Genomic DNA, 17,672 nt, shown 5'->3' with positions numbered 1-17,672 from the left:
GATTAGGCATTACATCCCCCCATCTGTAGCCTCCTGAGTCCTTAAATGGATGTAGCCCTTAGTGTAGGAATTCTTGAAAGTATAGACCTATTACTGTCTCTCAGATAGTTGCTTCTATAATAGATGGCCAACTCTTGTAGTTACTGCTGGTCAGAGCCCAAGCAACAAAACTTCCAGCCACAGGAGTTTATAGGCAAAATGCCGTAGGTCGACCTACAACATACAGCTATGCTTCGGGCCAGCTAGCCGTACCCAGCCTAGGTGGTATTTCTACACGGTCCAGGCATTAACCCAAGCACAGACCCAGGCATGAGCGTGGGTCTGTGCTTGGGGTAGTTAGCCTCACTCAGCTTAAGCGTTTGGTGTGAAAAATCTGTAGCACAACTGTTTTTTTTAATTGGGTGGAGGGGGAAGGGAAGGCAACGTGTTCCCCATCTGCAGTCTGTTATTCGAAATTATTTCTAGTACTCGAAAACTGATTTGACTAATACTTAGTATTAGTCATCCATTTCCATCAATTATTGAAAAGCACTCAGCACAAATAATGTTTCTTTTTTCAAGCTGCTCTGCTGCTTGAAATAAAAAATGGATGTAGAGAAATGCCAAGATCTTTGAAAGAGACCTAAGAACAATGGAGTCCTCCCGAAAAAAAAAAAATCAATGGAATTTGTTCAGTTCCTTTAGAAACCTAGCCTCCGCCTTCAGAGCTTTCTCAACAGTCTGTGTTTTTCCCAATCGCTAGCAAAACAAGGGCAAAGGCTTTCCCAAGGGAAACCTGCTTAAGCCTGTTGCAACGTCCGTGAGGAGTATGGGTGCTGGTGGAGAGTGATACAGGGAGGAACTGTGCTGTCAACAACAGGAAGCTGGTGAAAAACGAGCGCTGCCCCTGGGGAGGTGAACGCAGAGCAGATGGCTCTAATTGTGAGTCACACTGTGACAACTGACAAGAGAAATTCTGCACTCTTGACACTTTAAAGATACCAAAAATACCAGAGAGCACATTCCATGGCTTCTTGAAGACTTCCATATCGAGGTAGCTGGGGGGGGAGAGCTCCAACTCCTCCTGTTTCCATCACTAAACAGCCCATAAAATTTGCCGTTGATAAGCTTCCAAGCAGCCAAGCATTCTAATACTTAGATAAGTCACTAATGTTAATAAAACCACTGAAGAAATAAGAAGGAAGAGGTGCAAAGGGGATTCATGTGCAGGGCAGCACTAGTTGCTTTAAATACTGATCCTTTCAATTAAGGGCGGTTCTGGATAAGAAAGGGGAAAGTAACATCCTTGTTTATAAGCACTGATAGATTTTGAAATCGCCTTTTTTTTTTTTTTTTTTCTTTCATCCGGAGTGACTCCAAGCATTTTCTTGATGTATTTCAATTATTGCCCGGATACAGGGTTGCAGATTTATATTGTGCCTTCTTTAGCGGAGTTACAAAAAGTCAAGACCAGAAACCATTTATAGTTGGTTGCCTATTTTTTATTTTGGGATGAATGCCTGGCTTGGGTAGGTCTGCAGCTGTCAACAGAGCTACCCCAGAAATAAGTTTTCTTTGCTGTATTTGCTTGCTTGGTGCAACTGCTTTAGTACCAGTAGTTTAGTACCATACTCAGATAGCTTGTCCCCTGAGCATAGCCTGGTTGTTTCACATGCACCCTAATAACATAAATCAGCTCCTTTACTTGGAACTCTGTGACCATTAATATCTGGCTGAGGCATTATTCTTCTTCTTCTGGTATCATGCAAAAATTTTCCTTGGATATTTGGGGAGGTGGGGGGGGGAATTTCATAGTGATAGAAATATTTTTGGGAGTGTCTCATTCTGACTGGATTCAGATACCTGATATTTTGTCACGCTCTCCTGCTTTTCAAATTGTTGTTATTTGTGAAAGTTCCTAACAATGGAAAAGTGCATCTAGTCACTTGGGAAGGCAGCTACGCTGCACAACTATTCCTCCTACAGCTGTTAAGTCGCTGCTCAAAGGTGCAATTTGAAAGTTGTTACTTGAATAAGTGCTCATGCATTGAGGTGGTGGGTTTGCTCAGGCAGGTCACACAGTTCAGCACGTCTAAGTTCGGTTCAGTATTTCTGAGTTGGAGCTATCCATATCATTTTCTTTTATTATTATTTTGCTTTATGTTATATCAGTTATCTGGACTCTGCAATGTTTTTTTCTGTGGGGTAAGTCTGCTATATAGAGATACCTAGGATGAACTGGAAAAGTTGCACAGGGTACTAGCAGTAGTATGGCTTTAGCGTGGTGCTCTGCTAAGGTTGGCTAATTTGCTCCATTAAGTGTCTCTGTAAATTGCAGTACCTGAGGTAGTCATGGCATTTCGCATTGCATCAGCTGGAAATCCCACTAAATAGCCTTCCCCTCAGTACTGCTGTGTTAACACTCCTAGGGTTACACCAATGGGTACTTTTGTCCAGTTCTTTTGTGTCACCAATGCAGCTTGAGATGAGAATAATTTAAATCCTTGGGCATTTTGGAACAAGAATTTCCCTTTGTAACTGCTGTCCCAGACTGACATTTGACTTACTGCTAGCAGATATTTTATATAAGGTCAGCTGTTACTGCTGTTTTTAAGATTTTGTTACCTCTGTCACAAGCCCAGGGTTTACCACTGTTTGGAATAAATCTAACAAAATATTTGTGTTGTCACGCTTTAGAATTTGTAAGTTGTATAACGCCCATGTACACCAGGCCACATTTTCTAAAATCATGAACCTTTCTTTTTTTTTTATCTAACTCACAAAGAGCTATGCATCCCATGAGTCTCCTAAGATGTGCAAAGCCCTGCCACCATTCTGTGGTATCACCACTGCCAGAGCAGCCAGCGAGCAGGACTAAGGAAGCCCCCTACTCTCATGTTTGGTGTGAATTTCAAAGTTTGTCTCTTGTGGTGTTGTTTTTTCTTGCAGACAGTAGTGAAGGGGAAGAGGAGCAAGCACCATGTGATCTTCTCTTCTTGAATCCTTGGCAGGGATTTTCAGACCACAACTCTTCTCTCTTTTTAAATGCTTTTGCTTGGAGAAGTTGTACGATGTGGTGGAATTTCTTTCTTCTTTATATCTGTGTTGGCTAAAGCAAGACAGAGGAGCTTGAAAAGGCTCGCCCTCCTCAAGGAACGCTATCTGATTCGTAAGCATTCCTAGAGGTTAAGGCTGGTGACTATCAAGAAAGAAAATACTTCACGCAAGGGTAAGTCCTCTAATTGTGTTTGTGTTGAATAGCTGCCAGATCCCCATGTCAGGATGTCTGCAGTCACGGCTCTGATCTCACCATTCCTTCCTCGGCTGTTGCACAATTGTGTTGCATGTTTGTGGTAGGGGAGAAAGTTGGAGAGCTGGGCTATGAAACCATCTCAGGGAAGGAAGCCATGTTTTATTTTAGTTGCTTGGTTTGGATAAAAGCCTGTAGGAGATTGAATAACTTAAAAAAACCCATAATGTGGCCCATTCATGGAAACCAAACCTGGTCTTCTATACAGATATATGAAATACGAGGTTTAATAGCCGGGGTGGAAAAGGAAATGTCAATGAAAATGTGTTTGCTGGTGTGGTAGAAATCCTAATGTACAGACGTGATAAGTCATTACTTGTTCTACCCCAACTCTCACCTGTAGTTGCAGGGTCTGTTGGGCTTAGGCTTGTAGATGCAATGAGGGAGCTTTTGGAAAACTGGTTGTGAATTTGCTCCTCTGATGGATCACTTCAAGGATCTTTTGTGTCAGACAAGTGAGACAAACCAGTGACAAATAACAGGCTGTGAAAGAGGAAAGAAACCCAAAGATACTGCAGGCCACGAGCTTAGCAGAGGAGAGAGAAGGGAAGAATATCATAACTCCTTCCAGCCACAGCAGAAGGGTTTTGGGGACTTTCAGCACATGTAAGGGTTGAAAGCCACTCTGGTTACAAAAACATTCGATTCCTGAAAGAAGACAGCAGTTGCCTTAGCCACAGAAATGTTGGTTAAAAGTAATATCCTGATTAGTCTCCATACCATAAATCTTTCTTAGATGATAAGGTTGTGCATTACTGCTGTTTGGTTAGAAGAAAGCAAATTTCACAGAAGTCTGGTTTTACTACTGAAAAATAGTAAGAGGTTGGGTTAATCTATGACCATCATGTCGTCTCACATAATAAAATGTGATGAGCTGGTAGCGGTGCTCCAGGAGGACGTCAGTTCCACTTCCTAAACCAGGAAGTGGAGAATTATCCAGAGCAATAAAGAGCTTGTACAAATAATACTGGGGAAATCAGAAGTTAATCTGAATACCAGCTCACTCAATCTAATCAGTATGAATAGCTCCCTGCCAACTGCTCCATTACCTGAAACAGGGGTCAACTGATAAATATCAGTCAGTCCTCTCATTAAAAAAAAAAAAAAAAAAAAAAAAAAAAAAAAAAAAAAAAACCAAACCAAAAAACCTAACAACCCCCCTTCATCTCAGAATCTCAAATTCCATCATTCCCGATAAGCACTAACCAGTTCCTCATCTCTCATTTGCAGTTCATATCCTGAGCTACATAGATTTGCTGTTAGAGATAAGGATATGAAAAAGTAAAGTGATATTAATATGCATGTTGCAACCTGTTAGCCTCTCTCAGGCTGCTGTGCCTGACGTTGTAAATGGAGGTGGTCAGTGAGTCTGCACAGGAACTTGGGATCTGGCCACATGCCATTTGTTTAACAACATTAGCCCAGATGAGTATGTTCAGGGAAAACAGTTCGAGTCATCTGAACGGAAAAGCAGATGATTGAAAAAAGAAGGTGGAAGAAGAGAAAGGGAGCAGTAACCCCAGGCTTTTGAAGGATGTCACCCAACTGGCATCAAACCAGACAAGTTACATTTTGATTCTTACACCGTGCTCGCCACTGTTAGATATTTGTCAAAGTTGTAGCCGAGACAGTATTTTTCTGCCTTTCCCTTTTAGCATGGGCGAGATTCTGCTGGCCTAAAAACCAGATAGCGCCAACCGATAGTGGTATTAAGACAGCAGTCGGTAAAACATGGTTCCTGAATCAGTATTCTGGAGTTCGAGTCAAATGTTTATCTTCAGTGACTTAGGCAGTATTTTTCTAAATTTTTGGGAAGGTATAGGAACTGACTTTTTTGCTTTTCTTGGTAACTGAGAGAAAGAAGGGTTGAGTCAGCTGCACTATAATGCAGAATTCTGCTTTACAACAGGTTAGAGGCTTCACAGAGAAAATTGTTCTTTTCTGTTTTACAGACTTTTTTCTTCATGTGTTTTAGATTTACAGATAAACTAATCAAAACTAATAAAAAGTAAAATAGAACATAACCAACATAAAATCCTCAAACATGCTTTCAAAGGTCACTGACACAACTATATTTAGTTTTAATATATTTTTAATTTCATTGTGTAGTAAATAAGCAGAGATTTTTTCCCCAAACCAACCAAGGTTTTCTTAGCTTGTTTTCTTGACTTCAGATTTAGCTAAAAATATTATGAACTGTAAACATCTGAGAACTATATGTCTTTTTAACACTCAAATTGTTATTCACTATCACCTTAGCTGTTAAGGAAAAAAACCCCACCTGTTTGAATGAGCCACAAGTAAATTAAATTTAACTCAATTCTATAATTGCGAGTAGAGGTCTTCTAGAGAAGAGCTGCCTGTAGCAGCTTATATATGCTTCTATTTATGGAAAGTCTACATCCAAATTAGAAGTAAGTCAAAATGATTTCAGTAAAATGTTTTCCTGTTAAGAAATGATATTGTCATTTTTGTCAAAGTGAAAAATAAAGAGAAACCTATAAAATTGATTAATTTAGCTCATTATTTGTGGAAAACAGATTTACTGTTTCATTTTGTGTTTCTCTGTGAGTTATCACTCATTTTTCTTTCCAAGCACACACCCTCCTTCCACTATTTACTTTTCATTTCAAAGGGGGAAATAATGGGGTGAAGGGGTTTTTATTCCTTTTTTTTTTTTTATTTGAAATGCCTAGACAGTAATGAAATAAAATATTCTATGCATCCTTAAAGAGCCAGACACCTGCTATTGAAGGGGAAATAATGCCCCAGCCTCCCCCCCCCCCAAAAAAAAAGAGAAAGAAAAAGAGAACAGGTGCAGTTAATGGGCCAGACTAAAGTATCATGGGAGATTTTCAAAGCCGCAGATGAATTTAGCTGCACCACTTCCGAGGAATATAAATGAGTGTTGTTTACTTTGGTTTTCTGAAGTTTGAAATTATCCTCTTCAATGTAGGCTTTGGGGGGAAGTCCACTTGAAATAATTGTAGACATCTGAATTTAACGTGTTACTGCCACCTCATATGACAAGGATAAATGCCACTCGTGCGCTAATTTTCCACAGACAAACAGTATGCTAGAGAATATTACCAAGCATTGTCAGCAAGAAGGAGGAATAGCCTTGCCTTACATCTCCACTTTTAATTTCATTACTTCTATTTCAAAATTGTGTTCGAGTGGGGAGCAACGTCTGGGCATTTGTCCCAGGCAGGCAACATTATCTCTTTTTTTCCTCTGGTCTAACAGAACCTTTACTCCTACCTACACTCCCTGTTGCATTTGTTTATCTAAAACTGTGCTGGAAAATTATGAGTTTATAAAAATATAACACTGTGTCTTGATGCATGAAATCATTATGTTATTAATGAAAAAGTCTTTTAATCACACATAACCCTACTCCAAATGTATACATTTGTTGATACACGTACATTGATTGTATTAAAAAACAACTTTCAGGAAGCTTTGGAATACACAAAAATTAGACAATACTGTACAATTAAAGGTCCATCTAGCTTATTAATGGGTAACTCTTGCTCATCTCTGGGCCTAATTCACATGTTGTCCTGATCAAAACACACACACCAAATTAATTTAGTTAGATGACATCTATAATCCTATTCTAAAACCTTAGTTCTTTGAGAAGGCAACCATTTTGTAAGGTCACTGTGGAAAGACAGTGAAAACTGTTTATTGAAGTGATTGTTGCATATTCTAATATCCATAATAAGGGAGCTTTTTTCCCTCATGTAGTCTACCCTTAGTAGATCATTATCTTCCTTTATATTCAGTATTTTAAATTGTTTTGGGAAAGTGCCTGTGTAGTCAGAAATGCAAACTGCTTTTGTTGGACTGTTTTGTTCTTATTTTTATTTTCCATGAAATACTTCTCGTGTATCCTTCTGTACAGTGACCCACTGCATGTAAATTCAAAGCAATAACCATGTTATTTCTTTTGTTCCAGTGACTCACTTTAGTTAGGAATAAACTCTGTTGTGTTAGTTGTTACTTCTAAGATAATATCATACACTGCATTCCAACATAATAATGGATTTTAATTTGAAATTATAGAAAAACAGAATGATTGAAAATAACCCATAGGTGATTGAATGAGCTACATGTAGAGTCATCCTCAGGTCTGGATTCATCTGTCTGTCTTTTCTACAGATCAGGGGTTTTTGTTTTTTTTAAAGACAGTTCTTAATGCTTGAACAAATCCCTTTTTCTTCCCCTCGGTAATGTGGTTAACTGTCTGGAATGTGAGCCACTGGAAATTCTTCCCCACAGAAAAATCTCCATTAAGCTTTCAAACAGAGTTACTTCATCCCCACAGCTGCATGGATAGAAGACTTTCTAGTGCCTAAATACTTACTGTATATGTCATCCTTAAATTTAATTATTTTTTTTTTCCCAGCCAGAGCTTTAGGAGCAGGTGCTAGCCTTTTGCTTCCTTTCTGCTTCCTCTGTGGGGAACGGGCTGGAAAGAGCCAACTAATTAGAAAATTCTACAGGGAAATTAATTCTGCAAACAGCTGAGGAATGGCATTTCAGTATAATGCTCACTTTGTCTGTCAGCAGAGCACTGGTTGGCTTGACAAGTGGCAGTTCTCCCAGATGTTACACATGTTGTGATGAGACCAGAACTGCATCGTACGTTGCCCATTTACTGAAAGATGTGGTGCTCTGGAAGAGTAAATACACTAAAACTAACCTCTAGGACATGCTATGTTGCTCTCACAAGGCAACAGCACGGTATTTTTACATATGCTTGAAGTGTAGCAATGAACCAAATCGTTTTTTAGCGAGCTTAGTTCCAAATGTTGCCTTTGCTTTCATGTAGGGCTGAAGCACGGGGGAGGAGGGTGAAAAGAGCCGTACTAAACTACTGGGGGTGAAAGGGCTGGATTGTCAAAGTTAGGCTTGCATATTGTACACATCTAAAAATACGTGCAGATCTGTAACGTGTCTGAGCAAAACGCTTATTTAAACAGTTGGCTGGTTACGTGCACATGAGGATAGTCCGATTTGCATCCACAGGCTTCCCTGTTCAGAGGCACTGGTGACTGAAAGCTGCAAAGGTGGTTCACTCGGAAGGAGCCTGTTGTGAGAGATTTACGGAAACAACACTGTCTTAGTGAAGATGATGACAGCCTACTCATTTCTCAGACATCTCGCCAGTACCAGTTTTGTCACCTTAGTACTTCTTGCTTACGGACTAAAACCCCGTTTAGCCACTTACCCTATCTTAAGTGATGTGCCAGGCTCTCCGCTCGCTGCTCATGACAGACCTTTTTGACCCACAAGCCAAGAACAGCGTAAAAACCCCAGCCCTCCTGCCAGCGACATTCCTTATCTGTTCCTTCCCAAACCCCCAAATTCTTCCTCCAGCTATTTGTAACATGAGGCAACCCTCCGTAGCAGACTTCTCGTGCACACCGTTCCCGGATTGACGTGGCATACCTTGTTTCTGTCCTGCCAGGAGATGGCCCTGGGCTTCGCTTTAGCGTTCAGCTCTGCAGAAGTGTCCCCCAGACACCAGGTGTCTGGAAATTTGCCCTGGACTTAACATAGAAAGAGGGACTTGCGAGTGCCCATTGAGTAATATAGAACGGCTTTTCTTATCTTTTAGGTCCAAACATGATGTTGAAGCTTGCAGCGTTATGAATACCTCTTTGTGTGGCAGCTGGTTCATTTTTCGATGTCTTATTCTCCCACAGCGGGGCTTGTATTCTTGAGCTCTTTTTTGTACTCTTCATCTCTGTCATGAGTACCTGAATGCTTTTTCCTTTCTGTGTCTAACTAATTTGTCATATCTAAGAATATAAGAAATAGTACATTCATGTAAGTCCTGTGGAGATATGTCGCTTTTCTGTAGCTGAAGATTTCTCAATGCATTTTTCTTTTTCTTATATTTGCTCTACTGTAACATTATTGACTTTTTCTCCCCCCCCCCCCCCCCCTTCCCTTGTCTTGTACTTCACAAATGCAGGAATATTCTATATTCTGTCTCAGTCAAAAATCTCATCACTCCTTATTTGCTTATCAGCCTGTTCTCTCCAGCATAATTACATTACTTAATACATTGCACAGTGTTGGATTCAAGGACTGTTTTTAATGGCAAACAATCTATGTCCTATTACCAGTTCAGCGTTACCATGCAGACGTGATTTGAGAATTACTTGGTTATTAACTTTTTTTAATCAAAAAACTTCAAATTTTTGCTATGCTTATGCTGAAGTGTGATCATCTTCCAGCACTACTCTAACTAAAGGGCTTTGACTTCAAAAGAGTCATTTGCACAGATGAAGATCACGCTTGCAGATGAAAATAATAGCATTCCATTCTTTGTCTTTAAGAAAAATCAAGCTAGTTTCTATACTTTCTAAATTTATTTCACCTGATAGCAATTATAGTTTTCCTAATGAGATGTAATTGCTTAAGAAACCATTGAAATTAAATCACAGCTAAATATTAACACCTTCCCCTTATCTAATTAATAATTAAAAAAACCTCTTTGCATGTTTTAATTAATTTCTAGAGCTGTATACATTAACAAACTGGAAGGACTAAAAGGCATCTATGTCCAAAAGAGAGGTGCGTGGACTCTCAAATGTAAGCAACTTGATTCTAAAGTCTCTTTGAGCTAGAGGTGTTCTAATGTCCACATATAGAAGATTTATTCTGCAGTCACATTTTCTGAATTAATTGACTTCTAAATTTTGAAATCTTAAATGCAACACTACTTGGCAGTTTTCCAAAGTGCATTGTGATTTATCTGATGCATGTATTATGGAAATTTGTCAAGTGGTCCATGTTTAACACAGGCCCGTTTGCATTTAAAACAAGAACACAATTAAATTATTATATACCATTATCACATATTCTTCCCAGAATTACATCTTTTATTATGGAGTGCTTACTAATTACAGGAACACTGTCAGCTGAAATTTTTAAAGTGATTGTCAGATGGGGAATAAAGTGGAAAAAGTGTGCTATTTATTGCAGGTAAATGTCTAGCTAGATTGCCTTTATATATTACCTAGATAAAAGTTCTTAGTGATTTAATTTTCTATTTATTGTCATCCAGATGTTCAAAACACTGACCCAGCTGGCATGAAAATTTCATTTTTTCCAACTTATGATAATGGATTAAATCATAAAAAAGAGGCATATTACATCCACGGAGATTCACTAGGATGATTTGCACTAAATGGATTTTTATATGGGATAATTTTTTTTCCCAAAGTTCAACAAGCGTCAAGATTATATCTGTATGTGTTTAGGAGCCAAAAAGCCTAAGTAAGGGAGAAAGACACACCTGTCTGTAGAAGTTATTGAATAATTGCATGTTTGCGCTATTTGCTTAATGGTATAACTGATGAATCTTTATGAGTTCTCCTATAGAGTACAACAGAGTTAGAGCGGTGTGGGTAAGGATGTTTTCATGTGATGTGATGGTCATCAGAAAGACCAGGAGGGGTCAAGCTAGAAGGAAGAGATGTCCTTGTTTGGGGGGCTTGGAAGCGTGTGCAGACGTAAGTATGGCCAGGGAGGTTAGGTGAATCGGGCAGTGAATTTAAAAAAGCCTTACAATTAATTAAAGTGTTTCATTATGTTCTAACCACAATCCTTGTTTCCTTTGGAGTAAAGTGAAATGCTTTGTTTTGTCTTTGTGTGTTCAAGAGGACTGAATTTCCATTTTGGTTTCAAGACACCTACTCTCTTAAAAATTTAAATTCTATTTCAAAATGGTAATGCTGGTTTCAGAACTCAAAACTTTTATTTATTTACTTATTTCTACTTCAGAGCAAAGTAGTTCACTTACCCCAGTTTCGGGAGAAGTTGATCTGAGTTTGCAAAGCGTTTTAGTATGTCCCAGACTACATTTTTCAATTAATTTTGTGTTCATCAAGAAATTTAATTAATCTCTAGCTATAATGTTTCGTTTTAAAGATTTTTTTTTTTGTATGTGTTTGCCACACATTGCAAGAGTTAATAAATAAAACCAATTTGATTTATGACTTGTTTTGCTTGGACAAGTTTATGAATACCAATGCTGTATATGTTTTTAATTAAATTCTTTCTTTCCTCCAAGGATGTCACTATCCAAAACAAATTGAGAATTTTGTTTAGAAAGTTTACTCACACCTTGTATTATTATGTATACTCTTGAGACAAACTTGCATCTGGGGTCAATATTTATAAGAACCATTTCCAAAGTTCAGAATGGAAACTTTTAAACTTTCATGCTGTCCCTAAGTTTTAATATATGCCTGGCTTAATGTTGCATTGCAATATTAATATAAATTCTTTATTTTCTGTAATAGACGTGTCTCTGCAAACTGTAAGCCTTTTCTTGATACATTTTTGCAACAGCTGCAGATAACATTCCTTGTTGAATTTCTAGATTGCTCAGTAAGGTCAACATTCATAAAGCATTTTATCTACTACACTTTAAAAATTTTCCTCTGGCTGCTCTAAAAATGCGAGTGTTATTCTTTTCTCTGAAATCCCATCAATTTGTTATTTGTAGGCATGGCCTGGAAAGGAAGGAAGGGTAAGGAGACAGTGGGAGTGAATCAATATTTTATTGTAGTGACACTCTTGTGTTACTCCAGCTAGTCAGTTTTACGTCTAACCTTCTGACTGCAGTGCTATCCATCGCAGTTGCTCAAAAATGAAAGGCTACATCGTCTTTGCCGCTAGTTCATGTGATGTAGCACAGATGAGAAAATAGGTAGATATTTACGCCACCTTTCTTCTCTGACCAAAGGCTTTGACAATTTAAAGCTGCGCTGCCTTTCCCAAAGACCAGGCACGTGGGGCGTGGACCTGTGTACAAGGCAAGACACGCTAACCTTCTTCTTATGGTGTCTTTCCTCTTCCTCTTGCAGAAATGCTGCATGCCTCAGACATAATGTCTTGGGAGCTCTGGGGACATTAGGCCTTGGAGATTTTATGGGTCTGCTGATCTGAGCTACTGAGAACACTTTTGCAAATGTACCTTCAGATGAGAAACACACCGAGGAAATCCCTTCAGAACCTCACTGGTGGTTTTAAAACAGCATGAAAGGACACGTGTCAGCAGTACAAGGAAATTAGGTGGAAATCGAAGAGCTAGGCTACCCTCTTCTGAGTCAGGTAAGCACACCTTAGCAAACACCTCACCAGCCTTGCATCGGTTCATGGGAAGTGTCTGGTGCTACTAATGTCAATGCACATTTGTTAGCCTTGAGAACTCTCTTTAGATACAAGATTTGGCACTCGTAGCTATTAGGGATACATCTCTAAATGTGAACACAAGCAGATACCTTAATATTTAAATGGTGTCTAACTGATAATTAGGTTATGCAAATGGTCATTATCTAAACAGAATATAGAAAAGCAAGAGGATTTTACAGAATGTTTTGTACCTTGCTCTCCAATTTTTCTTAATTTTAATTGGTCAACTAATCATTCCATTGTATTTATCAACAATTTCCAGAAAGACAAGAACTTAATTGTGCTAAGGATTAACCTAAGGGTGCTGTTTAAACATCTGCACGTTGTGGCCAGAAAACTAGTCTATTAAACTCATCTGAGGGCCTGCAGTTGCCATAAGAGAAGTGTGTTGGGGTGGCTAAGGGTACCAGGTCAGGTCCCTCATGACTGAAAGAAATAAAGTCATGGCATGTGGGTAAAAGCCAGAGATTTCCAGAAAGGAGCACGATTCTTTTGCCATCAGTCAATAAAATTTTTACTGTTGGCTTCCACAGAAGCAAAGTTAGGCCAGTACTGACCGCTTCTGAAATCCCACCCTTAATACCAGCCTTCTTAAATGTCAGCCTGCTTGCCTTCTTTCCAAATGTTGGAAAAACCCCTGAAATCTCTGCCCCTCAGCCCCAGTGAAATCAAAAAAAAAAGAGGTTAGTTGATGGGGTTTTGTTTGTTTGTTTGTTTGTTTTGTTTGGTTTTTTTTGTTGTGTTTTTTTTTTTTGTTTGGGTTTTTTTTTTGTAGGCCATCTAGAAAAAAAAAGAGTGGAAATCAGATGAACATAAAATGATTTTTGACACATTTGGCAAATGGTAGTGTTTTCAGAAGTTTGCTCACAAAAACTGTTGTGTAAGCAGTCACTTGCTCAGTTTGATTAAGAGAGTTTCTTGCCAGGAAGGGGAAAAAAAAAAAGATCACCAGTTGGCAATGTTCATCCTTTCCACTCATATTTTCTTTGCCTATGACTCCCAAAGCATTTGGTGGAAATGGCAATGTTGCTTGTATTTTTACGACTAAAGCACAGGAGATTAAAGTGAAGATATGAAAACATGAATGCTTGAAAAGTTATGTTCCTGGAAAAGAGAGACACAGATGAGCTGACAGAGAAACCTGATGCTCAGAAGTATACTAAGAACCTTCAGATGCTCAGCATTTATGAAAATCAAACCACTTATTTAGGAGCCGAAGTTATGCACTAAGCGACAGCCCCAAACTTTCATAACATGCTAGGAAAAGAGTGGAAATAAAAAGAATGTAAAATATTCAGTTATCTATCCTAACTACTAGACTGTATATTGCTGTATATATATGTGTCTTTAAATTTGGGAAAAAAACTGTATGGTCTGATTTCTTATCTTTTTTAAAAAAAAACAACCCAGAAACATAATCTGAGAAGCAATTTTTATGCTTTTTTTTTTTTTTAACTGGGTTGTTGCTGAGGGATTAGAAAAAGCTGCAAGTCTCACATTTTGCTTTACATAGTCAATGTTTCAATGACTGACCAATTACTTATTATTCTGTTCCATTCAAAAGATTATGCCATATACAGTCATGTAGGATTTGTCCAGAACTTGACATGTCCTTTCATTGCTAAAAAATTTGGTTTGGAATGGAATGAAGTCAAATACAGGAAGGAAATTATTATGGAAACTGTAAGAATTTGAGACCTCAGCTATCATCAGACACAACAAAACATGCTGACCAGATGAAAATTGCCAAGAAATATTTCAAGAAGGTATTTGGCTTCTGAAAGCTAATTCTACCATCAAAGTACTTGCCAGACATAAGCAGAGCATCACATTGTTATATTTTTTCTTACATGAAGAGTAGTTATAGATGTAAAAAGGGTAGAATTTTGGAACTCAGGCTGTTACTGTCTGTTTCAAGGGACTGAATGTCTTTACACCCTCAAAAGCTCCTTTATTAAAAGAAAGATAAACTCCAAAGAGCATTGGTAAACTTTTTTTTTTTTTTCATTTAAATGGATAAGATTATGATGGGTACACCTGATTACATTATCAGAGTCTAGAAATTTTAAGATAAACTCAGGTTCCAGAAAAATTCAAGCTATTCACAAGTCAAAATAATTTTCAAATATATCGTGTGAAAGACAAATAGAATTACACATGCAATGCTCATGCAGAGAATTTTCCAAGTTAGTTGGAGACATTTAAGTGTGGCACTGATTGCATGTGTTTAACCTTTGCGTGATAACAGTGTTGCTTTCAGCTGGAAGTGATGAAGTAATGCATAAAACATTTGCATATCTCAAACATATTAATAAAACAGACTTTAATGAAGCCATTTTCAAAATTTTATTGTCATTTTTATTCTAAGTTGAAAAGATATATTGTACACAAGATTATTAAAATAACAACAGTATTCTTTTCCTAGTGTGACAAAACAAACTCACATAAGTAAAGAGTATTTACTGCACAAAAAGAAGAAAATGTGTTGGGCATGGCTAATAGTTATTCAGAAAATGTTAGCATAGGGGAAAACTAAGAAACGTTAAGCATCTCGGCTATTCTTAACTGTGATTTTAGTGGAAGCCACCTTTTTTCTGAATAAAGCTGGTTGTTATTTGTACCTGCATCTTCATATCTTAAAATTGCTGTACAGAATGTTAAGTGAAAGCTAATTCTAATTAACTACTATTTAATCAGTTAGTATTTGAAGGGATCAGCTTTGCATGAAGGAAGTACAGGGCTAAATCTGCAAAGAATACAATGCTGGCTAGTGCGACACCTAACTTTAAGGCATCCTGCCAGCTAGCAGGAATTTTTGCTTCAAGATTAGGCACATCTATTCCTTAAAGAGTGGAGGGGAAGAGCTAAGTCAGCTCAGAGTAATGTCACAGGAGACCAGCAAGCTGAACTCTTCCAGAGAAAACCAGCAAGATGTCAGCTGTGTCCCTTGGAGTAAAGCATTTAACTCTACTTAGGTTTCTCCACTGTGAACCTGGTCTTTAAATTAAACATCTCCAAACTGGCCAAAGGAAGTCCCTTCCCGATATTTAAAGCATTCACCTGAGCAAGGACCTGTTTTCAAAAATCCCTTCTGCTTTAGCTTGAAAACATATTTCTCCAGCTTCCAACTTCGTTTTGCTGATTTTTTTTCCTTAATATATATTGGATACTTTGAGGGATGGGGAGGAGAGTGCAGTTGATCAATCAGCTTGATAGTTAGTTATTCCTTGGCAGAGAAGAGAATGGTATTCAGGTTCCTGGTGCAACAAACATTTACTTTATTTATGCAGAGGAGTTCTTCAGCAGGAGAGGCTGGTACCTGGTAGTCATAAACTGCCAGGATGACTGAGGGACAGCTGTGTCAATCAAGTAAATTAGTGCAATCAGTATTCAAACACAGAATCACATATATATCTATATATATCTGGAGACAGAATATCAAGCCAGAGACCTATGAATATCATCTTTCTTCATGTACACTACAAAGAAAACTCAGTATATAGGACAAAATAACAGTAAGTACTTTTCTCTTTTCAGAACTTTGTTATTCTGAAAAATCACGGAAGATGCCATTGTCTAATGAGAAAAACTTTATTAAGATGAATAAAAGGAAAAAGGTAAAACCAGTAAAATCCTTTCCTCTGCATACTTCTTAAGGGAAGCATAGAGAAAGCCACGTGCACAAAATGGCAGAGAGATCAGATTGTTTTGTCTGTCTCTGCAGTGAGTTGAGCAGTAACCACCTGACAGAGAAAGGAATCGCTGCTCAACCAAACACATATCACATGGAGTGGTAGCACTCTCCTGCTATTTCATGAGAGTATATAGTTTAATGTTTGTGTGAACGTGTGGCTGGAGGGGCACCCTGTTTACGACAGGCTATGGATATCTGTGGAACGTTGCCCTGGAAGAATATGCAATATTTCCAGCAGGAAACCCAAATGCCAAAGCAGATGTTTTTTGGTCCAGACCTAAACTATTGGACTCTTCAGTTTTATTCAGACTGGCAGAAAATCTTCACTTTATCCAGCTTAACATTTTTAAGACAACGGTCACAAAACAATGACTTTTCAGCCCTATTGACAAAGACTGGAAGCCACTGGGAGGGTCATGCAGATCTGTGTTTCCCTGAGGACACACAGGCTGCTCATTAAATCTGCTTGGTCATCTCGCTTATGCATTGAACTTAAAAAATCAAAACAACAACAAAGAAGAAACCCAACCCATAAAAGCATGTAGCACTCCTGCCCAGAGGATGTTTAAGGGAGTTAATCCAACTTGATCTTTCTCCCACTTACCCTCTATGGGAGGAAATATTTATGGAGGAAACAAACTGAAAAAGATCACAAAGATCCTGCCACATAGATTTCCTGGTGTTATTCTACAGAGGAAGAGGCAAAAGTTCTTTCCTCAAATTCCTTTCCCCATGTAAACAGGGGGAAGAATATTGTCCTTTGTCAACATTTTGTTTTGCTCATTTACCGTTATCTTCTAAACATGTTCTATGAAGATGCAATTTGTTAATCGTGACCGTGTTGTGTTCTGTAACAGAAACGATCCTTTGGGACCATATTTGTAATATGTGCTGAAATGTATTGTTTGCTAAGTGGCCTTATCTATAATTCAGAGAGTCTTTGTGTGCTTTGGAGGACCATTTGGCAAACTCTGTGCAAGGAAGTAATTTAGTTATCTGGCTGCATTAAGGATGAAATCAATTTAAGATGAATTAGGACTTCCAGAAAAGTGATATGAAAAAACCCCACCTAAGTTCTTGGCTTTGGAAGAAGTAATTAACCAGTACTGGAAGAGCCTTGATGAACATGCAATCGGATATCCTTTAGTGGATCTAGAGGAGCAATTTAAGAAAGTATTGTCCCCAGCTTTCCATTCCTACCTCTCAGCTGGTTGTTACTTTCTCAAAAGTTTAGATGTGGTGTCTACCCTAGCAAGTGCTTCTAGCCTGTTTCAGTGGCAAAATAGATTAATTTAAATCACTGTTTGAGATTATTCAGGGGGCATTGAGCAAATAACTTTCAAATGATGTGAGACTTCATTTCAGTTTGAGTCCCTGTCTCCTCCTCTTATTACTCCACGGCAATAAAAATGTTGTAGAGGGGCTGTTGCAACCCAAGTACCCAAGCGAAGGCAAAGGTCCAGCTGAGAT

The 17,672-nt window shown here is 38.3% G+C and overlaps 1 long non-coding RNA gene across 1 annotated transcript in view; it reads left to right on the top strand.

Moving 5' to 3' along the window:
• The window catches only part of LOC142035059 (uncharacterized), a 222,602-nt gene extending 205,416 nt beyond the window's left edge, over positions 1–17,186 (top strand). The window contains exons 7-8 of the long non-coding RNA XR_012651795.1: positions 12,181–12,427; positions 16,046–17,186. This is a non-coding gene — a long non-coding RNA (uncharacterized LOC142035059). The remainder of the gene's footprint in view (positions 1–12,180; positions 12,428–16,045) is intronic.
• Positions 17,187–17,672: the final 486 nt, after the last annotated feature.

Source organism: Buteo buteo, chromosome 1 (assembly GCF_964188355.1).
Source record: "Buteo buteo chromosome 1, bButBut1.hap1.1, whole genome shotgun sequence".
Taxonomy (NCBI): Eukaryota; Metazoa; Chordata; class Aves; order Accipitriformes; family Accipitridae; genus Buteo; species Buteo buteo.
Note: the sequence above shows the minus strand (reverse complement) of the source record. Positions and strands in the feature narration are given on the sequence as shown.